Source organism: Benincasa hispida, chromosome 11 (genome assembly GCF_027475165.1).
Source record: "Benincasa hispida cultivar pf3 chromosome 11, pf3_genome.v1.1, whole genome shotgun sequence".
In the NCBI taxonomy this organism is placed as follows: Eukaryota; Viridiplantae; Streptophyta; class Magnoliopsida; order Cucurbitales; family Cucurbitaceae; genus Benincasa; species Benincasa hispida.
This window is the reverse complement of record NC_143488.1, coordinates 69,586,278-69,596,840: the sequence shown is the minus strand read 5'-3', so window position 1 is coordinate 69,596,840 and position 10,563 is coordinate 69,586,278. Positions and strand designations below refer to the sequence as shown.

The window sequence follows — 10,563 nt, the reverse complement described above, 5'->3', positions numbered from 1 at the left end:
GTTTTGATGGGTTTCGACCGAAATGGTCATTAGGAAGTAGAATAAGGCTCGTCATGCAAAGGCTTGGTCGGAATGGGCGTTTTTGAAGTTTGGCGAGGGTTTGAAGAAGGTGACATTGAAGCAGACGAAGAAGAGAATGAGCTTACTGACGACATGCCTCCGTAGCTCATCAATTAGTTTTGGCTGTCGGATGCTGAAAACATTGCTGCAGAATAATGAGCGGAGTAACAAGCTTGATTGAGCGGCGGTAAAGGCTTCGAGCGCTAGAGTTTTTTTTTTTTTTTTAGAATGCTTTGAAGGAGATGGAAGAAGAGAGAAACGAAGGATTGCGTGTTTTATAGGTTTGGGAGAAAGAGTGGTGACGTCAGGCACCGCCTGACGTCCGCATTTGTTAAGAAGACGAAAGGATGTGCCTAGGGCTTCCAAACAATCGAGTGTTTTGCGTTTTTCGAAATGCGTCCTTTCAGTTTAGGCCATACGTTGGCTTTAGTCCAACGCGTCCATTTTATTCTCAACCTAAGCTTCTTCTGATTGTACACAACTTTTTTTTATTATTTAAAACAAATAAATCTCTTAACTATGAAAGAAATAACATTCATCAATCAACTTAAAACGTAAAGACAAGCAAACAAAGTAAACTCAAACGCAGTGATAAAATACATATTGCAAAAGCAATGAAGATAGAAGAAGCGTCCTTGGAATATGTGTCGATGTGAACGCAGTGATGCTTTGACGCAAGCCTCAGTTGGCTTTTCGTAATACGAGGGATGACTTTTGTCGTTCTACATCATCTTCAAAGTAAGGCTTCACTCTTTACCCATTTACCTTGAACGTATTTGTGCCATCCTCCCATGTCAACTCTATTGCTCCATGGGGAAAGATTATTTTGATAATGAATGGTCCTGACCACCTTGACTTTAATTTTCCTGGGAACAAACGCAATTGTGAATTGAATAATAAAACTTTTTGGCCAACAACAAACTCTTTCTTACTAATGCGTTGGTCATGCCAACATTTGGTCTTCTCCTTGTATTGTTGTTCTCGTATGCGTTCAACCGCCATTCCTCAAGCTCATTGAGCTGTAGTTTGCGTTGATCGCCCACGGCGTCCAAGTTTAAATTCAGCTTCTTTACTGCCCAGAAAGCTTTGTGCTCCAACTCTAGGGGTAAGTGACAAGCTTTTCCGAATACTAAGTATGAAGACATACCTATGGGAGTCTTGTAGGTAGTCCTGTAGGCCCAGAGTGCTTCATCCAACCTCTTTGCCTAGTCTTTCTGCGATGTGTTGACAACTTTTTCCAGTATTGATTTTATTTCCCGACTTGATACCTCAACTTGATCGTTGGTTTGCAGGTGGTATGTGGTAGCGATCTTGTGCCTGACATTATATTTGGCAAACAATTTTGAAATGATGCAGTTAATGAAATACGTACCTTCGTCACTTACCAGGGCTCTTGGTGTTCCAAAGCGTGTGAAAATGTTCCTGGTAAGAAACTTAGAAACAGTCGACGCATCATTTCTGGCATAAGCTACTGCTTCTACCCACTTTGATACGTAATCTATTGCAAACAGGATATATTGTTGACCACAAGACAGGGGAAAAAGTCCCATAAAATCAATGCCCTAGACGTCAAATAATTCACCTTCAAAAATATTGTTCAGAGGCATTGCGTCCCTTGATGAGATATTTTCGGTGCGTTGGCAAGGGTTACACTCGCGAACATACTCCCTTGTGTCTTTGAAGAGGGTAGGCCAGAAGTATCCATTTTGAAGAACCTTTGTAGCGGTTCTTTGCCCTCCAAAATACCCTCCGTAAGAAGAGTCATGACACTCAGCAGGATGCATTATGTCTCTTCCTCCAGAACGCATCGACGCATGATGGAGTCGGGACCTTGTTTGTAGAGAAACAGTTCATCTCAAAAATAAAATTTGTTGTCGTGTACCAACCGTTTCTTTTGCTGAGAGTTAAAGTGTTTGGGGAATTGCTTGGTAGTTAAGTAATTAACTATGTCTGTATACCAAGGTTCCCTGCCTTCAACTCTGAATAAGCTTTCATCAGGAAATGCATCTTTGATTTCATTTTCTTGGTCTTGTATTTCCTGATTCTCTAATCTGGACAGGTGTTCGGCCACCTGATTCTCATACCCCTTTCTGTCCTGAATATTGATGTCGAATTCCTGCAATAGCAGCACCCATCTAATTAATCTTGGCTTCGTGTCCTTTTTACTCATCAGAAACTTAATGGCTGAGTGATCTGTATAGATGGTTGCTGATGCACCAACTAAATAAGATCTAAACTTTTCTCCAAACACTACAGCCAGCATTTCTTTCTTCGTGGTTGTGTAGTGTTCTTGAGAGTCGTTCAGTGTCTTGGACCCATAAGAGATGGGGTGTATCAAATTCCCTTTCTTCTGCCCCAACATGGTACCTACTGCAACATCACTTACATCGCACATTAGAATGAAACATTGCGTCCAATCCAGTGCTATTAGTACTAGAGCTGTAGTCAACGCATACTTTAGAGTTTCAAATGCGTCGCAGCTGTCGTCATTGAATTTGTAGGGCTAGTTTGCTTTGAATAATGTGCTCAGAGGTCGCGAAATTTGAGAAAATCTTTTAACGAACCTTCAGTAGAAGCCAGTACGTCTTAGAAAACTTCGTAGAGCTTTTACATTTGATGGTGGAGGAAGTTTAGCTATGACATCTATCTTGGCCTCATCAACTTCCAACCCAACTTTAGATACCTTGTAGCCCAAAACAATGCTTTCAGTCACCATAAAATGACATTTTTCCCAATTTAACACAAGATTTTTTTCCTCGTATCGAGCGAGGACAACCTCCAAGTTATCTAAGCATGATTGAAAGGAATCTCCAAAGACTGAAAAATTGTCCATGAAAACTTCAACGGTCTTCTCCAAGAAGTCAGAGAAAATTGCCATCCTGCACTTTTGGAATGTTCCAGGTGCGTTGCATAGTCCAAAGGGCATGCGCCTGAACATGAACGTTCTAAAGGGGCAAGTGAATGTTATCTTTTCCTAATTTTCTGGGTCAATTAAAATTTGGTTATAGCCATAGTATCCATCAAGGAAACAATAAAATTCTTTTTCAGCCAGTCTGTCAAGCATTTGATCAATAAAGGGAAGAGGGAAGTGATCCTTCTTGGTTGCCGCGTTGAGTTTCCTATAGTCCATGAAGATGCGCCAACCCGTGACAGTCCTTGAAAGGATGAGCTCATTGTTACTATTGACTATCACTGTTGTTCCCCCTTTCTTAGGGATGCATTGAATTGGGCTTACCCAGCTGCTATCGGATATAGGGTAGATTACTCCTGCGTCCAACTGATGCGTTATTTTATTAAGTGTGGAATATGGATGATATGCGTTGATAAAATTACGTTGTGCACTCAAGTTTCCCTAGCGGAATTCAAGTGTAAATTCCTCTGAGTTTCTTGGTAAGTCCAGGGTCGATCACAGGGACTTGTGAAAATAGTTTGCATTGATAATTTTCTTATGAAAACTTTAAGGTAACGGGTAAAATAAATAAGGTGGTTAGTTTGTTGGTTGCGTTGATTGAAAATAAATGAAATAAATGCGGCGGATTTGAGAAACGAAAGTTGCGTTGATAGATGCAATAAGTATGCGATGAACGGGTTGAGAAAATCTTTAGCTAGCGTTACTTGGGAATGCGTCGGACTATGCGATCATGTTACTACCATGCACAGCAAGTCATTTTCCAATGTAAATGCGATGCTCCTAAATCTAGGACACAAGTGTTGCATGAAAAATGTCCATAGAGCTTATTCCTAAGTCTCTACTCTTGTCCTATGCGATGCAAAATGCATGAAAGCAAGGTGACCGCATACAATCATATCTTATTGCTAAGATGCATGCGATGTGTTAATAACAAATAGTGCTCATCCCTAAGCGCCTATCTCTCGTTTATGCGTTTGAATCTGGTTTTCCCAAACCTAGATTTTGACCTGACCTTCCCAAGTTTAGATCCTGTCCTTATACTACCCTCCCGAGTATCTCTAATAGACGAATGAAGCATACATAAACAAGATAATCACAAAGAATGAAGATTCCCTCGTTGTGCTAGCTAAATGCTTCTCAACCCATTCAACTAATTTAGCTACTCATGCGTCAATCACAGAGAGTGAATAGATATAGAGAAAGAAATTTCATTCTTATAAATAAGTCAAGTACAAAATGCTAATGGAAGTTAAGGTAGAGAGCCTGGTAGCAATTCCTTGCTGACTGAGGCTTTTTACACTAGGATCTCTATTCTGAACTAAAGATATTCTCACTTCCACAGAAGTTGGCCCTCTCTCTGTCTTGGAGCTTCTGGTGCTTTCCCAAGCTCGCCGGAATGATCTACCGGCACATCTTCTTCCTCGCGTCCACCTTAAAATGAAAGAAGACTATGGACAGAGACGCGAACTTGTAAAATAATGAAAATAATCGATTGCTTAACCCCTCCTCTGAAGAATGCACTTGGTATTTATAGGTCATCAAAGGTGAAAGGAGTCTTTTCTCTCCTGGCTATACAGATGGGACAGCTTTAATTCCTGACTAATGCGTCGGATAATTTTCACCGATAAAGCTGGATGTACTTATTGACCATTATAGGCTGCCAACTTAATTTGGATCTGACTGCCGTCAGCTTTCTGTCCCATCGATCTTAATTGTCCTTTCGTCCGGATGCACCCATTATGTTGCGGTGATTCTTCTTGGGTGAATGTTTGCGAGCACGATCAACACAAAGTCTTGCGGTGAAGTTATGCTCGACCAATGTATTCCTTTTATCACATTCTTTGCATTGCGTTAACACATTATTCTGCACAAAAATATAAAGATTAATTGCTCTAATGCGTTGGACGCATGCGACCACAATATTATAGAATTTATGTTTAATGGACACATCTAACATATTTCAACAATGCAATCCAACATTGTTTAAGGATTTAGCACTATGATAATGTGCATTTCTGCCCGTTATCACCAACCACTTTAAGATTTCTTTCTTGACCACTTCCTTCATTATAGGATTCAGCCTTCGTTGAGGCTCAATCGATCTATTCTTCCCTTCTTCTAGCCTGATTTTATGCATGCAGTAAGATGGGTTGATGCCACGGTTGTCAGCCAACGTCCAACCTATTGCATGCATGTGCTTTTGTAACATCTGTAAAAGAGAATGTTTGTTAGGCTAGGTAAGATTTGCGGAAATAATTACAAGTAAGGTTTTGTTTGTTCCAAGGAAAGCATATTTAAGGTGATTAGGTAACGGTTTCAGCTTTAGTTCTGATGGTTCCTCTAATGATGGACACGTTGGTTTCATCTGTTGCTCACTCAGACTTGGCAGCTCGGGTTCTTTCATGTTTTCTTCCAACGCGAGGACCTCGCAAACTTGGGTCGCTTCCTCTTCAGGAAACTCTATTCTGTTCAGTTGACATTCTTCACTATCTGGGAACTTTAATGCGTTTAACACATTAAACTTCGCTTCTTGATTGTCTACACGCGTGGTCAATTCTCCCTTATGCACGTCTATTAATACTTTCCTAGTGGCTAGAAAGCGTCGTCCAAGAATAATTGGTACATCCTTGTCTGCTTCATAGTCTAGGATGATGAAATCCACTGGGAATATGAAGTTGTCAACTTTTACCAGAACATCTTCAATCTTTCCTTCAAGGTACTTGATCGTCCTATTAGCGAGTTGAAAAGTTACAGAAATGGGTTGTACTTCAGCAATTCCCAATTTCTTGAAGATTGAGAGTGACATGAGGTTAATGCTTGCTCCCAAATCACACAACGCATGTCCCACGTCTAACCCTCCGATTAAGCACAGGACTGTGAAGCTTCCTAGGTCCTTCTGTTTCTTGGGTAGTCCATTGTTGACTAACACATTGCACTCCCGTGTTAGCACAATTACTTCCGTCTTGCTGATTCTCCTTTTCTTTGTTAAAATATCCTTAAAAAATTTGACGTATTTTGGCATTTGTTCCAAGGCTTCTACAAGTATAATATTGATGTGCAGTTGCCTCAAGAGTTTAAGAAAATGCTTAAATTGTTGTTCATCATTCTTCTTCATCAAGCGTCTAGGGAATGGTGCATTCAGCTACACCGCAGGTTTTCCCACGTTAGACGTGCTTGGCTCCGAGTGGCTTGTGGATTCAGGTGTCCTTTCTTCTTGATCTTCTAATGTCGTTGGGTGTGTGTTGAGTTCTTTTGAAGGATTATTGGCTCTTGGGTTCATGGTTCTTTCTTCAAGAGCTTTGCCACTTCGCAATGTCACCGTATGACATTGCTCTTTTCCATTGTTATTCCCCAGGGTTTTCGTATTGCTAGGCAAGACTCCAGGCTGCCGATTCTTCAACTCACTCGCATTCTACCCCACCTATATCTCCAGGTTTTTGATGGACGATGCCTGGCTTTTTAGCAATGCGTCGTTCTGGGCAATATACTCCTTTAAGAGGTTTTCAAGTGAAGATGCTAAACTCGACGCATGACCTCCTCTATTAAAGGATTATTGGTGCGGCTGCTGCATTGGCTGGAATGCAGGCGGCGGTCCTTGCCTTTGCTGCTGGTTCACCCCTGGGTGGTGTGGCTCCTGTTGATTACCTGCCCAAGAGAAATTTGGATGGTTCCTCCATCCGGGATTATATGTGTTTGAGAATGGGTTATTTTTAATAAAGCATACCGATTGCGGATTTTGTGGGCAATCAAAGTAGGTATGAGGATCTCCACAGCCCACACAACTAACCATGGGCTGTGTGAATGTTTCTACATGATTTACCTTTTTCTGGTTTGATGCGTTCCCCAGTGACATATGCTGCAAAAGGTTTGTCATAGTAGCCACTTATGCAGAGAGCGTGGCTATTGTGTTAGAGTCAATAGAATTCACATTCTGAGATCGCCTCTTCCTTTCTACTCTTGCGTCATAACTGTCATCTACCTATTCCATATTATGCTTGGCAATGCGATCCAATATTTTCTTAGCTTCATTATAAGATTTTTCCATGATACCACCAGCTGCTGCTGCGTCGGCTGCTATTTGAGATGCTCTATTTAATCTGCCATAGAAAGTCTCCATCTGGATGGTTAACGGTAATCCATGATTGGGGCAATTCTTGACTAATCCCTTAAAACGCTTCCATGCGGCACTCAAGGTTTCAGCTTCTTCCTGCTCGAAGTTCATGATCTCTCTCCACCTCCTTGCATTGGTGGTGGGTGGAAAGTATTTCTGCATGAATTTCTCCACCAACTTTTCCCAGGTTGTGATCTCACTAGGCTTCAAAGAACTTACCCATTGCTTTGCTTCGTTACGCAGAGAATATGGGAATAAAGATAGCCTGATAGCTTCTAAGGTGATTCCAGGAATCACAAATGAGTTGCACATCTCCAGGAAACATTTCATGTGGTTGTGAGGGTCTTCTCCCCGAGCACCTCTAAATTGTCCAGCTGTTTGAAGCATTTTTAATATCACAGATTTCATCTCAAATCTTGTCCCATCTGGCGTTGGATATATGATCCCTGGTGAGAAATCATACAATACAGGAGACGCATACTCCCTCATGGGATGCGTACTACTGTTTCCCATTATGATACGATTTTGCATAGCATGGGCTAGCTGTGAGCTAAGTTTTGATTCGCTTGTTCGTCCGCCATTTATTGTTCCCTGGTTTTTTGTCTGAGTAGTTGTTGCCTTAACCTACGACGACGATTAGATCGATTTCTTCGTCAGAAGGTCCTTTCAACTTCGGGGTCGTATACAAGTTTAGGAGTACTCTCTCTGCTCATAAACATTTACAAGCTTCAGCTTAGCTCGTAATTCTCCCTCAACTGAAGTGTTCCTACAAAAGATACAAGCAAAATTTTTGGTTAGTTTTGTTGCTGAATCCCCGATAACGGCACCAAAAACTTGTTCCGTTGATTTCGTGATTCGAGCTTAGGAGTGTATTGTATAAAATAATTGGAAAAATAAGTATAAATATGAATGATGCGTTGATAACGGGTTGATGCATTAGTGATGTGCAACAAGACGCATGACACTCCTCTATTGACGTTCAAGTTTTTCTAAATCAGATCCAAGTATAAATCCAACTTAGGTTCCTGGTAAGTCTAGGGTCGAACTCAGGGATTCAGATTAAAGCTAACGCAGACCTTTCGTTGTAACTGTTGTAGGGATATCCTAAGTGTATGGAGAAATGAGTTATTTACACTAAGGTGCTGTGTGTGTGTGCAAGAAGATACAAAAGAGTAGAGTAGAGAATGATGGGTCACGTGAAAATGGAGTTTGATGCGTCGATCTAAGTTGGATATACACGAACAAGAATATGATGTGAATGAGATGACTTGTTTATCTCCGTTTATGCATTAGACTCTATTCAACGATTCTCAATGCGAATATCATACAATACCTATCTCTAGGATGTATGCGTCAAACACAAGATGCAATAAAACATCAGTGCATCTATCTCTAGATGTACTAGGTATTCTAACTTGATGCTGGCTTACTTATTCTCTCGATTAGTTTAAGCTAAAGAGGCTTTTACCAATTGATTTAGTTGGCTTAAGCGTTCGAAATGAAATTTTGCATGAAGTATAGATGCATCCAATAGAAACAAGAAATACACAATGACAAAGTATGATAGATCAAATATGTGAGTTTATAAAGAAACTAATTGTCTTTACAAAACCAATGCTTAATCAGATGAAAAGATGAAAGCGATAAGTAAGATGAAATGAAATGAGTCAAGCCGCAGAGTACAATCTCTTGTCCTCTTTGGCTCAATTCTAATTGTGTACAACCACTTGTGTAAGAATTGGAAGAAGTGTCTCTCTCGAGCTCGGCTTCCTCCGCTCCTTGATCGACGATGGTGGTGGTTCTCTTCCCTCTTGTTCTTCTCAGCACCACAACACAACTTTAAAGATCTAAAACTAAGACTAAGCTAACACTGAGACTAAAACTGAGAGTTGAGAACTTGGAACTTCTAACTCTTTCATCTGGTGGGATTTCTTCTATTTATAGGCGTTGGTCTTCTCCAACTTGATGATGGGCAACATTAAATTCCATACCCTGGTCAGCCGCCTGACACTCAGATGCTTTTTAGACGTCGCCCACTGCAGGTGCCCATGCTTGCAAGTGGTGATTTGACACAAACAGCCTAAATCAATGAATCTTCCTTGCGTTAAATCCCTCCGACACATGGCCATGCATTAGACTTTGCATGCGACACTTTTCTTAATCATGTGTTAGCCTCTTATTGAGATCCTGCAATATCATGCGTTAGTGCCACAGTACTTTAGCAATAAACATTCTTTTGCATGAGTTTGATAATGTTAGAGTAATTCCATGCGTTTTCTCTAAAAATGATGAGATTTTATCATTAAAGACCCTAATTGTTCCAACTTATGAGCCACAATAACTTGTATTTCTACAAGTTATCAACCATTTATGTGGAGACATGCAAGCAGGGGTGTCCTATACAAAGAGTTTATATATGACCTGGACCACAAGATGACTAGACTCTGTATATAACGTCATTGATATTCTGTATATAACATCGTTGATACTAGAGACTTACATCTCACCTAAATGACCATAGGTGACGACCTCAATCCTGAGTGTTTTGGGAACTCCTGCTTTTGAGGGCGATCCTTTGATTAGTATAGGTGAGAGTGGCCATATTTTCAACTCAACATGCCTACCATTTTGGGGACTTGTCTGATCTGGGAGCTAGGAACTCAATCCACAAGATGGAATTCACTCCTTTCCCAAAGCAGGGATATGTAGAAAGATTGATCCCTTAAGGGCTGATTCCGAGGTTTGAACATAGTGGCCGTAGCTTCTCTTTGGAAGAGACGACTCAGTCATAGTATGTTCATTAGAGGGATCAGTGGTACTTAAGGAGACAGATGAAACTATAGGGGCATAACGGTTATTGGCCCAACTGTACTTACGAGCGATTTGTGAAGGGTTGTCGCACTGCTGATTGGTTAAGATGAACACATAATATATCTATGGTAAGGAGAGTTTGGTTGTCGGTCTTTAGTGGAGTGCCTGGTAGTTAACGGACGGTGGATCCCGTGACTAAAAAGTTTAGTCAGTTATTCACGTACTGTTGGAGCTTCGAGCTACAGGTCCATGAGGTCTCCTTGGTAGCTCAATGGATTCAGTTGAGGATCAATTCTTGGTGTTGATTTGAAAAGTTCAAACTAACAAGAGGTATTTTGATTATATGTGATATAATCGGTTTGATGTATGAGATACATCTAGTGGAGGATTGATGTAAATGAGATTTACATTAAATACCATGGAATAGAAAAAGAACAATGGTTTATATGTTTCATGAGATGAAATATTAAAATTATAGGTTATAAATATAGTATGATAAGTTGGTTATCATTTATATTTATAATAATATTAATTATTGGATAATTAATTCTTTTTCTTTAATAACCAAGTGAGTGGGTGGTTATTGGAATCATGGTAACCGTGAGTTTAAAAGGAAAATGGTTTTCCTATTTTGAAAAGAAGTTTTTACAAAAGGTTGAAATTTTTTTTT

The 10,563-nt window shown here is 40.3% G+C and overlaps 1 non-coding gene across 1 annotated transcript; it reads left to right on the top strand.

Moving 5' to 3' along the window:
* Positions 1-7,104: 7,104 nt before the first annotated feature.
* Positions 7,105-7,208, top strand: LOC120092311 (small nucleolar RNA R71). The gene has a single exon (XR_005486017.1). It is a non-coding gene; the product is annotated as a small nucleolar RNA R71 (small nucleolar RNA).
* The last annotated feature ends 3,355 nt before the right edge of the window (positions 7,209-10,563 follow it).